Source organism: Lates calcarifer, linkage group LG15 (genome assembly GCF_001640805.2).
Source record: "Lates calcarifer isolate ASB-BC8 linkage group LG15, TLL_Latcal_v3, whole genome shotgun sequence".
Taxonomy (NCBI): Eukaryota; Metazoa; Chordata; class Actinopteri; family Centropomidae; genus Lates; species Lates calcarifer.
This window is the reverse complement of record NC_066847.1, coordinates 26,293,470-26,307,253: the sequence shown is the minus strand read 5'-3', so window position 1 is coordinate 26,307,253 and position 13,784 is coordinate 26,293,470. Positions and strand designations below refer to the sequence as shown.

Genomic DNA, 13,784 nt, shown 5'->3' with positions numbered 1-13,784 from the left:
TTTGCTGTCTATCAGTTATTTGGTACACTGACTGATGTGAGACTGATAGCTGTAGCTTTGATTAAGTCAAGGATGAGATTATTGATTGAGCCCATATAGAGTTATTGATTAATGGCTATGGTCATGATGAGATTATTGATCAAATTCCTGATGGGTGAGAAGAAGGAACAGATGTTTTAGGCAGCTGAGCTGAGCTTGCTCCCTTCCCTTCTTTCCTTTTTTGGTCTTCATTTTCTCTGTTTTTTATGTGTTCCCCTTGTGTTTGTCCTCTATTTTCTTCTCAAATGGTAATAATAATTGATGTTTGTGTTTGTAGTTGTAGATGAAGTTGCATGTGTGAGGGACAGAGAGCACAAGAAAAAGGGGCTGTGAGTGTTAAATTAGTCTTACATGCATTCATCAACATTGGCCATACATCTGTCTCTCTGAACTCAAAGAAAGCATACAGGTTAATGTGTGTGCGTGTGTGTGTGTGTGTGTGTGTGCGTGCGTGTGTGTGTGTGTGTAGCTGGCAGTTGTGGACAACAATGCTGTGCCAAAAACATGTGGGCCTACCCAGCACAATCACATTATCCTTCAATGTGTGTGAGAGAAAGACACTGAATAGCCTGCCTTGCGTTCAGATTCATTAAGACTGTATCGCTGCATACTTTCTTTTATAAATGAGAGGGGAGTGCAATTAAAATGGGCCAGTCTTCAGGCACCAAGAGCATCCCATCAAATTAAGCAGCAGCAAGCCTCTGAGCCACCTTTGCCTTGCTCTTCGATTAAACCTCTTTTCATTAGACTTCCATCTCTTAGTTTGTTCCTAACAGCTTGGGGAGGGGGGCATTTGGAACAGCAGTGTTGATGTGTTTAGCTGTTATTAAAGAGAGAAGAACCCTCGACTCCTTGGAGATTGAGTTTTCCAGAGGGATGGAATGGAGGGCAAGGAGTCAATTCCAAATGAAATTACACAGACTTCTTACTGTTTCATGAACTAATTATGCACAGAGCTGCTGATGTCCCAACTAACTTTCCCGAATCAGGGTGCAATGAGAAAGTCGGTCTCAACAATGTTAGATTTCCAGCTTGAGCCTTTTGCCATTTTGTAAGATGAGAAGCTTAATTGGGGTTTGACAAAATCTTAGTTTTAATGCATTCAGTACCAATTAGACCGACTGAGACAAGTTTGTCAAAGTGAGAAGTCATGCCATGCTAGATCTTAGATCTCTCTCAGAGTACACTGATGTTTTGTAGGTTAGCGGGGACAGAAACCTTTGTTCTTAGCTGTTATCTGCTAGAGAGTTGAAAGCTTCACCACCAAAAAGAGCAGGGAGGTAGCAGTGGAGATGGAAAAAAAAAGAGGTGATTTGCTTTTATGAAAGAGAGATGAGATACTTAAGAAAGGCAAATACTGATTATGTTTTTCGGGAGCAGAGGTTTGGAGAAAGGTTTGAATAAATCTATACTGATCTGATGCTGAACACGACTGAGCCCATGGTGGACTGAAATGCTGGGTCAAATGCTGTGAAAGCATGCAATGTGCTCAACTTTAAACATCCAAAAACATGGTACGTAAACTTAAATAAACAAAGCTTGGTAATAATATATTAATAAAATAATGTGTGATGTGAGGCAGAATACAAATACAACATGATGAGACCATAAATATGCTAATTTGTGTATTTTGCATCAACTCTTGACATTTAGCGACTGTTCGTGCAGGCTTAAGCTACTTTCTATTGAAAGTAGTCGTTTACTGAGATCCTACAACAGTTTTCATCTTCATTCTTAAATTCACATATTGACTATACACAGTCCAAACAGATACTAGGTTTTGACTTGTTCTTATCTCTACCTCTATCAAAGTGCTAAAACTCACATAGCTTTGGTATAAGGAGAGGGAGGTAAACAAATGTATGTCCTAAAGCTAAATTTCCTTGTCTCAAAAGTTAATTTTGGGTTGCTAGGAAGCCCACAAATATCTTAAATGGGTCCAGTGCAGAAAAATGCACAAAACCCTCATCAACTGCCTTGTAAAACTGTGTGTTTTGTAGCAAACTAAAGGACTCCAGTGAGTCCTCTTTTTTTCTCTTCTACTTTGCACAAATGATGCAAGGCCATTGAGGTGCATATCTGATGGGCTGCGGTAGAGGTTTTGACAGGAGACACTATATCCTTAATTTACTGGCAAAATAATAAATACATCTGTGCAGTAACAAATAGCAGGGAGAGCACCAGAGACAGTTTTATCAGTAGTTTTAGATAAGCTCCCACTTTTTTTAATCTGAACATTGTAACTCCATCAGGGGGGAAATGGCAGACATTGAGCCTCTGACATTTCCACAATCTCTTCATTTTTCTACATTCACACTTTCACATTCAAATTCAATAGAAACACAAGTTATATACATGACACATCAAGTGAGGGATGTGGGTGGTATGTGGTGCCTGAGAGGCTAAACTCTGGGCAAGAAGTTTAAAATAGCTTAAAATACCAACAGGAGAGTATGAAGCAGCTGTATAGCTCACTGTGTAAGAGGTCTGAAAATTCAGCCTCATAGTTAACCATCGTTAGAGTAACTGCCTGACACTGCCTGTGAATTAATTGGAGCACATCTGAGGTAAGATTAGACTGTTGGTATGTGTATAATTGTACTCACTGTGAGAAACCTTTATCCATTAAACCTTGTAGCTTGCGCCGACATCTACTCTGTGATAGGTGCATGTTTTGGTTGCAAAAATAAATGAGACAAGAAGCAAATACAGCAAGCCAAGATGTGAGGAGAGAAGAAACTGTGTGTCCTACACTCACTTCCTCAGTCTTCTTGGTAATTACTGTTGACCTGAAAGATGATTACAGCTACAGCTGTGCTCCCCCCTCTCTCTCTTGCCTGCTCTCTCACAGTTAGTTTTTCTTTCTTCCTGCCTCATTCTCACTTTCACTCTTTCTATCTGTCAGTTGAATCCATATTTAACACTATAAGTCATTCCTACACTTAGACTCCATGTTGCATTGAAGGCAGAATCTTGATATCTCCCATTTTACCCATAATTATACTGTATTTCTAATGTTTCTACTTCAGCTTTTTTAGTGTTGAGCCACAGGGCATGGCTTTTGTAATTTGTGTGAGGTGTGTGATGAAGGCGTGTGCATCCTCGTGTCCTTTCCTTTGTCTTCTATCCTTCTCCCTGTGTTGGTGAATCCTGCATTGGCATAAATCAGTTATTTGTTGCACTTGCCAAAAAGCACAAATTGTGTGTGTGTGTGTGAGAGAGAGAGAGAGAGTGTGTGAAATGTGTGTGAAAAGATTGATCTTCCTAATTAAAAACATTTAGCAATAGAAAAAAATCCATATTAAAATTCATATTGTGCACCTCTTTTACAATGCAAACACAAAACACACTCTACTATGCATATGAGCACTGACTGTGTGTGTGTGTGTGTGTGTGTGTGTGTGTGTGTGTACAATAACAGTTACAGAGGACCAAGGTCACTATGCTAATTAAAGAGAGATGGTACCACTGGCAGTGACACTTCACACCTCCCTCCCTTCTTTTCTCCCTTTCTTCTTCTCCCCTCCACTTTGTCCTTGGCACCTCCTGCCTTTCTCTCCCCTTCTCTGTTTCTTTTTTCTTCTCTTCTCTTCATCTGACCCTTTGCAACCTTCCCTCTTCATCCTCTCTCCTGCACTTTATTTTTCTCACCCCCTCCTCTATCTGTACGTGTTTGAGTGTGTGTGTGTGTGTGTGTGTGTTTGCTTCCTCTAGAGTCATTAGTTACAGGGTTGTGAGGACAGAGAGTGAAGGATAGAGAGAGAGGTTGAGAGAGGAAGGCTTGGTGTGATGAAAAAGTGGGAGAGGACACACATAAAGTGAACTTCATTGTATGACTGTCATTTATCAGCCCTGAATAAACCCTTTGGTTAGTCCAGTTGTGTTCTTCCTTTCATTCTTTCTTTCGTCTTGCGTGTGTGTCTGATAAAAGCCAGATGCCTGATGTTCTCTTCACTGGGTTTACTGATGTATCCAGTGTGTGCCTGTGCACATATGTGTGTGCTCTGCCTGTATATGCCTGTATACTCTGTGTGTGTGTGTGACAGCTGAGGTTAGTGATGGGAAGAGGAGGACAACAGAGCAGACTGAGACATGAAAAAAGATGAGCGGAGACAAAAACACATAGACAGGAAGACGCGGGCATCACTCTCTTTCTCACCCTACTTGTCTATCACGCTCTCGTCTTTTTCTTTCCTGAAATTGTCACCTTCTTTTTTCACCTCTGTTTTTGCTTTTCCTCATCTTTCAGCCCAGTTGTTCAAATGTGTTTGTTTCCCCTTTGTTTTGTCTCTGTTTTCTTCTATTCTCTTCTCTTTCTCCCTCTTTCTGTCTTTCTCAGCTGCATATAACCATCCTGTCACAAAGCAGTGTATATAATGTGGCATTTGGTAGCAACCTGCTATCTAAAGCAAACTCTGTGACTTAAAATGGGTTGACCTGCAGTAATAGTGCTGCTGTGATGTTTCTTCTGCTTTATGGTCTGCTTTGAAATTCAAAATGATCATTCTCATATCCCTCTTAGCCTACTAAAACATGTACATTAGAAAAACACAGGCATTGGGTATGGTAATTTTTCAAAGGAGATAAACCATTTTTGGACAAGTTTGTGGAAACAGCAAGTGCTGTTAACACATGTACTGTCATCCTCTGTGGTTCAATGTTTTAGTGTGTAGCATATAAATGCTGACACTCTAATGTGTACATTGAGCAAGTAAAAGCTGGTTAGCTTAGGTTGCTAACATAAGCGCTGATTCCCACAAGATGTTATTTTTTAAATGTATTTTTTGTGTCATTTTTGCCATCATTACCTTCCTGCATACTCAGTGTTATGTTGTTTATCTCACAGTTTAAGAGAGAGGGAAAACATCTGGCTAGCATTAGCTGTCTCTTTTTGATGGGTCTACATGTGGTGATGGCAAACCTCAGCAGTCTGTGATTTAAATCACAGAAAAGACTAACATTCAGAGTCATGGAGTAATGTAGAAAGTGCTTTAATCACAAATGAGACTAGTCAAAACAAACTAGTCAAACTCTCCAAACACTTTATCAGGAATACCTGTACACCAGTCAATCATGTGGCAGTACTTCAGTGCATACTGTCATGCAGATACAGGTCAGGAGTGTCAGTTAATGTTCACAGCATACATCAGGATGGGATTTTTTTTTTATCTCCAGAGTTTACTCAGAATGGTGCAAAAAACAAACAAACAAACAAAAAAACATCCAGTAAGCGGCAGTGACGGAAATACCTTTTTGATGAGACACATGAAAGGAGAATGAGCAGACTGGTTCAAGCTGACAGAAGGGCTATGGTAACTCAGATAACCACTGTTTACAATTGTAGTTAGCAGAAAAGCATCTCAGAATGCAACAACATATCGAACCTTGAGGCAAATGGGCTACAGGGGGCACAGCCTTACCAAAACAGTTGAATGGACTGGACAAAAAGTAGCCTCATCTGATGAATCTGGATTCCTGCTGATGCACATAGGATCAGAATTTGGTGTCCACAAGAATCCATGGATCCAACCTGCCTTGTGTCAGCAGTCCAGGCTGGTGGCAGTGGTGCAATGGTATAAGGAATGTTTACTTGGCACACTTTGGCCCTGTTAATAACAATTAATTATTGTTTGAATGCCACAGCTATCTGGGTATTGTTGCTGACCATGTACATCCCTTCATGGCCACAATTTACCTTCCTCTAATGGTTTATTACATCATGGTAATGTGCCATGTCACAAAGCAAATATCACATATCAAACTACTTTCATGAACATGACATAGAGTTCAAAGTGATGTGTTCTGGTGTTAGCTGGTAAGGAAAGGTTTTCTTCCTTCACAAAGAGCTTGCTCCTTTGCTATGCAGGACACCACTGCCACCAGTACCATGCCAACAAGGACTCTTTGCTGCAACATTATTTTACAGTAATTCAGCACACACACATTTTTAAAATATCTTTAAAAATCTATTTTAGATTAGACATTTGATTAATTATAATGTTCTCTTCTTTCCCAAGAGCTCCATACTTGTGTCTAGTTCAAGGCAGAGTTGACATTGTAAAATAAAGATAATGAATCACACTTGGTTTAAAACTGGAGGACAGAGGAGTGGCCAAGGACATGTGTGTGTGTGTGTGTGCATGTGTATTCATAGCAGCTGCAAAATAAAAGCTGAATGTATATGTGTGTGTGCATGTTGTACCCCTTGGTGTAAACCTGTGTCTTTTTGTGAGGCCGGACCACCTCTGGTCCAACAAAGGCAGGAGGAGGACAATGAGGAGAAGGAGGAAAGAAAGGGAGAGAGAAGAGAGGAGCAGGAGGGAGCCTAGTGAGTGAAACCCAATCGAATTAAATGTAATCTGGCCTGAATGTGCACAACCATCAGCTGCTCTCCAATCTTATTAACCCTGCATTACCAGGCCTGGGTTGTGTGTATGTGTGAGTGTGTGCGTGTGTCTCGTTGGGTTAGTGTGCGTGGAGGGAGATGGTAGAGAGAGGGATGGCGAAGTTAAGTGGATAAGTGAGAAAAGAAAAGGAAAAGATGGACGTGATGGGAGGAACAGAGCGTGAGAGGCAGAGGGATCGGAGAAGAAAATGAAGATGAATATGGGTGTTTGGGTGATTAATGTGCCTCGGTGGCGTTGCTGATGAGAAAATATTTCTCATCATAACACTAATCATGATAATTTCTTGTGACACTAAACAGTTTCTTTATTTTGGTGCATTAGTTTGTGGATTATACCATCAAAAGATGTTGCATGTGCACAACAATCAGTGATACAATATTGTAACCACAATTCAAATAATAAATGGCTGAAAGTACCAGTGCACCAAGAGCACAAACACAGGAACATTTATTTAATGAGTTTTTTGGCTACCAGTTGGCTGTAACTCTTTTTTTTCCATAACAACAACGTAACATGTTTCATAATGCAAAATGATCTGATTCAGTTTCTGTTCCTGGCAAATGATGTTTGTTGCTTTACTGCAGAATGAGAAACAACATAGTTTCAGAAAGGACAACAGGAACACTGGCACATTACCCAGCAAGTCTTTTTAGACTGCTTTCTTTGAGTGCTTCTGTCACTGCTTATTACAATATTTTTATTGTATGCCATTATGAGTAATTGTATAGATCCTGCATAGTATCCATGCCACAACAAATGTAACAGGAGGCCTATAACATTTTTTATGGTTCATTTACAATATGGCCATCCTACACAAATTCACAAATACAAGGTGAAAATTCCATCTATGTTTATTATGCAGTCATTTTTCTCTCTCTTTCTGCGGTCTGCTATTTTCTAGGATATCAGCTTGATGTTTTTATAAGACCTTTTTGTGTGTATCCAGCCTGGAGCAGCATACTGTTGCTTAAGTGATATGCAGCCAAGAGCCATCCATCCACAGGGTCCCGACTCATAAATACTTTATGCAATGTGTTCATTAAAAATGATCATTTTAGCACTTGAAACAGGAGTCATGCCTTTTTTGAGATGAAGTTTGCTAGAGCAGACAGGCAAAAGAGATTCACAGGCAAATAAAGGGCAGTTACACACACAGACTTGAATAATAACACATAGGAGATTGTGAATACCTTTGTGTTGATAAACCTTCAGTTTCTTTGATTGCTTTATCTTCAGTTTTTAGAAAAGGCCTAACCAAAACCTGCTGCTTAGGATCCAAAAAGGGCTGAATCAGAGGCAACTGGACTTGAATGATCTTTAAATATCTCCAAACAATTTTAGCTGCCCTTGTTTCAACCCTTCTTTGATAACCATGACCTCGATGACTTAGAATCTTCACAGACAACCTGCTATTAGGAAAATATGTGCAGATGCTGTCATGGGTTTGTTATTATTTGAATCCTGAAATCAGCTGATCACAGAGATGAGCAGAAGAGGCATTTGTATATGAAAAGGTCCCTTGCTGTTAATTTAAGTCACACATTTTTATCGTGCACATACTGCATCTCTGTGGACATCAGAAATGAACACACCATGGATTCTGCAGTTCCCTGCATCATGGCTGACAGCTGAAACAGAGCAAAGAGAAAACTGGGTGGTGGTTAACTTTTGATGGCTGCACTCTAACGAATATGTCCCAAGAGCTCCAAAACTGGATTTTTTTGAATCAGAGAAAAAAGCTTTGAAAACTTGTTTTTAGACTTTCAGGGATTTGTGATGCTTCATGAAGACATACTGTAGAGTCTAACAGCTACATACAGGATCCCTGTCACCAATTATGTGTCACAAGGAACCTACTCTTTTTTCTTTTTTTCTTTTTTTTTCTTTTAGAGTGCGTGGCAGTTATGGGATCAGATGTATTAATTTGGTCCAAACCCACAGAATAATAAATACAGCAGAAAACCAGCATATGGATCATGCTGTCATTATATGAGGTCATACACAAATAAAACATCATTACATACTGTCAACACACTTAATTAAAAGCCAAAATATCATGCTGTGCATACAGTGACACAGTTACCGTTAATGAAATCAAATAAAACGCATGTCTAAGTGGTGGCAGTGTAATCTGTCTTGTTTGATTTCTACCCCAGGCTGATGTTAGTTCTTTATCTGCTAACAGCTGTGCAACACAGTGTATGAAAATAGATTTAAACTAAAGTTTGTCCAAACACATGCGCAGAAACACACCAAGAGTAAGTTAATAATAGAACAATGCAGTATCTAATTTAATAGTGAATAAAAGCATTGCATCTTCATTGCTTCATATTTCAACAATACAAAGCAATTGAGTACAACACTAACATTTAAAATGCTATTATTTTAGAAGAAAATGGGATAATGAGTCTCCAGCTTATATTAGGCCTCGTTTTGTCGGAGTAAGGTGTTTTTCAGCTGGTGAATGCCTCATTTTGGAATGAAACCCTTCAGATTTAGTATCACCCCAGCATTACCCCCGAGAGGATGGAAAACAAAGAGGAGTGAGGGAAATATTGCCACGAACAGAGGAGGAATAGAGTAGGCAGCTGGAGAGTGGGGGTGGTGCTTGGTTTGATGGAGCTGGGTTGAGAACAGCTCTATAAGGACAGAGATAACTGGAAAACACTATAAAATGCCTCTCCTCACATTCTCTCCCTCTGTGGAATTAGCCTTTGAGTGGGCTGCTGGAGCGAGGGAGGGTGCATATGAGAGATTGATGGAGGGAGGGAGGGAGTGGGAAGCCTGAACTGTAGCGAGGGAGGATAGAGAAAGAGAGAGAGATGGAGTGAATATGGAGTGGGCAGCCTGAACTCTGAGAGGGAGAAATGCAGAGTGATCAAGGAGAAGGAGGAAATACAGGAAGGAAGTACAAGGCTAGAAGAAAAGGAGGGTGTGAGGAACAAAAGGGTGGTGCTGCATTTAAAATCTTACTCCACACACTCTGAGGAATACATATGAATGAAGTATATTAAGGGTGGTAGGAGAGGCTGACTGAAATGTCCTTATTTCATGGGGACACTATTAAGTCTATTTTCTGATTGGCTGCTCAGTCCTCACATCTCTCATTGTTATTGGTGGCCAGGCATGTTTGTTGTTTGTCATTGGGCAGACAGCAGAGTCGGCTAGATTCACAATCCGATGGCATAATTCAGCCATCGATCAAACTTTGTGGACAGCAGTAGCCAAACTGCTCCTCCAGACAGAGAGAGAGAGAGAGAGAGAGAGAGAGAGAGAGAGCTTTCAGAGTGGAATATCACAAATCAAATGCTGTAACCTTTTAGTACGTCTGAGTCTGCACATGCCCACTGAAAACCAATGAGGCTTTTTCTCTTGCTGCACCTATCTGTCTGTCTATTCTACCTCTTCACTTGTCTTTCTTTTTCCTTTCTTTCATTTTCTTTCACTGACACATCCCCATTCACCTCTGCGTCTTGAAAAGTTTCTTCCACAGGGTCAGTTGCCATTGTTGATATAAACAGAAACACACTGAAGATCACATTGATGGTTGAGTGAGACACCTTTAATTCCTGGTGGTCCTTGTAACATTTACTCAGATGAAAAATTTGCATGCATGTGTACATCTCTGCAAACAGGTGAACTGTGTTTTGCTAACAAATCGTGATAAAACCAGCTCTTTGTAATTCAGCAGCAAACATATCTTCTAGCTCTGTGTTTTGTTGCACTTACACACAATCGTGGTTAGTAGGGTTTAAGTATTTCATAGTCACCAAAATTATGCACACACACTACACACAATTCTTATGAAATTATTCTGAATAACCAGGGTATCCTTATCAATGCTACTAGCAGTGCAAATGGAACTTCATCACTTGCCATAGCAGATATCTCAAAACCTAGAATAATACACAGTAAAATGTAAAAAAGAATTGCAAGTTCTGATATCACAAGGGGTAAATATCTTCTTTTCTAATGTGGTGAACTGACACATACAGTCAGATAGACTGGAATGCCAATTATTGTCCCAGATGCCCTAGCGAAAGTAATGGTAGTGTTAAATTATTAAAAATAAATCTGGTTCTACTGAAGATATAAATAAGTATAAAAATGACTGCATTCTTAATCGATCATTTCTGGATGAGATAATACTTGACTTGTTTCACAAATAATTATAAAAAGGTCAACTATAAGTTTCTGACTGATAAATGTGTTTGCTAACCACTGGCTAGGATAGTTGATGACCACACTAAATAACCCTTGCCATATGCATATCAAATTAAGGTCCTAGTGAGAAATATAGGTTTAATTCAAACTGTCAAAGTATTTTACATAATAATAAAAACACTGACACGGCACAGGACTCCAGGACTGTACTTTTTCAGTCAGTTAAGTTTTTAAAAATATGTTTACTCTTAAAGCTGGAGTGCCCTTGTCAAACTAGTACACAGAATGCTGATTAACCCTCTCAGCACCAAGTAAGTCTCTCTCTATTTCATTATACCATAGTTTGAAATTTGGTGTCTGTAGATACATTCCCATGCTGACGCACCAGTAGGAATGTGTTTTATGTCAACCAACAATGTCAGTCAAATAATTTTAGCTTCTTTAACTAAATTATAAAATATATTTCAAGTCAGTTGGAGTTAATGAGTTGTATCAGTACTCATTCGAAAAGGCACTGGAATTTCTTGATTATCATGAAATAAGAATGTTTTTCACAATAAAAATAATAATATAAGTGATATAAAATAATAATTATGCTAATTATTAATAATTATTAACAAAAAATGAAAATTGGACATTATGGCAAGAGCTTGGAAGATCCACTTGACGTCCATTGACATTCTGGCTAGAGAGGGCAAATTGTACATTAGCAGCCATAGTCCAGCAAGTGGATAAAAAATTCCTGGCTGCTTCTGTGAATGTTAAGTATAGAGGTGCTTGGGTCTATGCTCCCATGCATGCTATTTTAATAAATCATATGTAATTGCTGCTTCTGTCCTCTTCATGAGGCTATGTGTGTGTCTGTGTATGAATGAGTCTGCTCTGTGTGTGTTAAAGATAAAGTCATTATTAAATGGCTGACAGTTTAGTGATGCGTTCTGTTATCAGATCCTATGTAAGTACAATCTGGGGTTATGGCACTGCTGGGGACCAAAACAGAATGCAGGCCAGTTTGTGGTGGGGTGCTCATGTGATGAAGCTTTAACGAGGCTCTGTCTCAGGAGGACACTAAACCTGCTCAGTTTGGGCTGGAAGGGTTTAAGAACCCTTGTTAGAGCCTAATGACTTTGTAAGAGGGGAGGATGTGGTTTGAACAGGTAAAATGAATAGATGAATGTGAGTGTGAGTGTGCTGTCATGAGGTGTCCTTGTTGGAGGATATGATGGTAATTAGGCTGCTGTTTTCTCAATGGTGTTCCTGCGATGAGTCTATTTAACCTCTTGGCGCTGTGTGTGTGTGTGTGTGTGTGTGTGTTTGTGTGTGTGTGTGTGTGTGTGTGTGTGTGTGTGTGTGTGTGTGTCTCCAATTACTATGTGCAAGTGGTGCATCCGTGTGAGAGTGTGTGCACGTACCAGAGATGAAACAGTTAGATGTCCATGTGTGCGCATGTGTCTTTGCATGAGTGTATATGTGTGTGTGTTTGTGTGACTGCCCTTTAGTATTTGCTGACTCAGGCTGGTTTTCCCTTTCTAAAAGTAAATAACCTTGGTCCGCCAAGCTGTCAGCTGGCCCCACTGCGCCCTCGTCCCGACATCTAAAGACGGCGAGAAAATCTCTGCCCTCTCATCTGAGAACCACAGCAACACACTCCACAAGCACATCTTCAGAGAGTCTGAACACTGTAAAGAACTTGTATCTTCAAAAAGCCACCTTCTGATGCAAAACTGGTGCAGTTTACATGCTTTTATTTTCTGCCAGCATATTAATTTAATTCCCCTACATGTTGTGACATGTCGCTTTGAATGCGTCGTCTGCAGTGCAGAGACTGTTCTTCAACCAGAGGGCTCGAGTTCAAACTCACACACTTGTGTTTGAGAAAGAGGATCGTTTGCTGAACTGTTTGTGCTGAGAGTGTGATTGCAGTGGCTACATTTTGTTGTTTTTCATAAGAAAGCATAATGGCTGCCAACAGAAAAGCAACATCTCAATGAGAGAATCCCAATATTTAGTTTTGAAATATATGCCAGTGGTTTCTGTATGGCCAAAGCAAAGCAAGCCGAGCCAAACCAAACCAAACCTGAATTTAAGAAGGGGATAAAGTTGGCAACAGAGTTGAGGTAAATAAATAAGGTTTAAATAAAAGTTTTTGTATTTTTGCGATTATTTTAATTTTGAAGTACTGCATACAAGCACAGCAAGGACACATCAGCCTGTTAACCTCCCCAATCCTTACCATCACTTTTAGACCCTCTGTGTGACTTTGTATACTTTTAGTCCCCTTTTATCCATCTTTCCTCTCTTTTATTTTTGATCTCTTCCTCTGTTTATCTATATATCTATCTATATTGATTTCCTTATATTATTGTTGGTCTTACTTCATATAGTTCTATCATTATATTCTTCTCAGTCATAGTTGTTTTCCTTCTACCTTTTTCTCTCTTGTTTTGGTTCTCTCGCTCATTTCTCTCTCTTTCTCCTTTTCTCCCTCTCCCAAGCCATCCCCCTGGAGGTTAATCCCTCTGGTTTCAAATAGAAATAACCATGGCAACAGGCCACGGCTTTCGAGCTTTGGATCTGTAGGACAAAGGCATTGATCAGGATGAAATAGTATCAGGTGGAAGCTCAAAATACACAGCATGCACACGTGTACACACATTTGTGTTTGTGTGTGTGTGTGTGTATGAGTGTGCTTGTATTAGAGGCACAGAGAATCCACTAACCCCGACTTGGCTGTTCAGTCACTCATATTACACTGTGTGAAAATCAACCAAGTCCACATGAAGTTGTTGTTGTTGTTAAATCAATACATCGTTAAATCCAACAAATCCCTGTAAGAGTATGAGTTTAAAATGATGAAAACACACAAATATTAACAATGGCATTCAAGGTGAATAAACCTGTAATTGTCATTTTAGATAATTAAATATAAGGTAAGAGATTTGAGTCTTAAGGTCTGTGGTCTGGAGCCTGAGTCACAGGGGAAATGTACGCATAGTGCTTTCACAACAGGGGTTAGTGTCCTCGAGCAAATTTAACCCCCAACCCCTGCTGCGGCTCAGTGGCCTATCATAGAAAAAATGATCAGTTTTGGAAAGTGCATGAGAATGTTTAACTGAGAATTAGTGACAGTGAAGCTTTGCTATGTGTTAGTGGTGGTTTTTGTGAAGTACAGAC

General features: G+C 39.7%; 1 protein-coding gene across 5 annotated transcripts in view; it reads left to right on the top strand.

Moving 5' to 3' along the window:
- The window catches only part of LOC108888786 (RNA-binding motif, single-stranded-interacting protein 3), a 125,118-nt gene that overhangs the window by 65,137 nt on the left and 46,197 nt on the right, over positions 1-13,784 (top strand). The window lies entirely within an intron of this gene.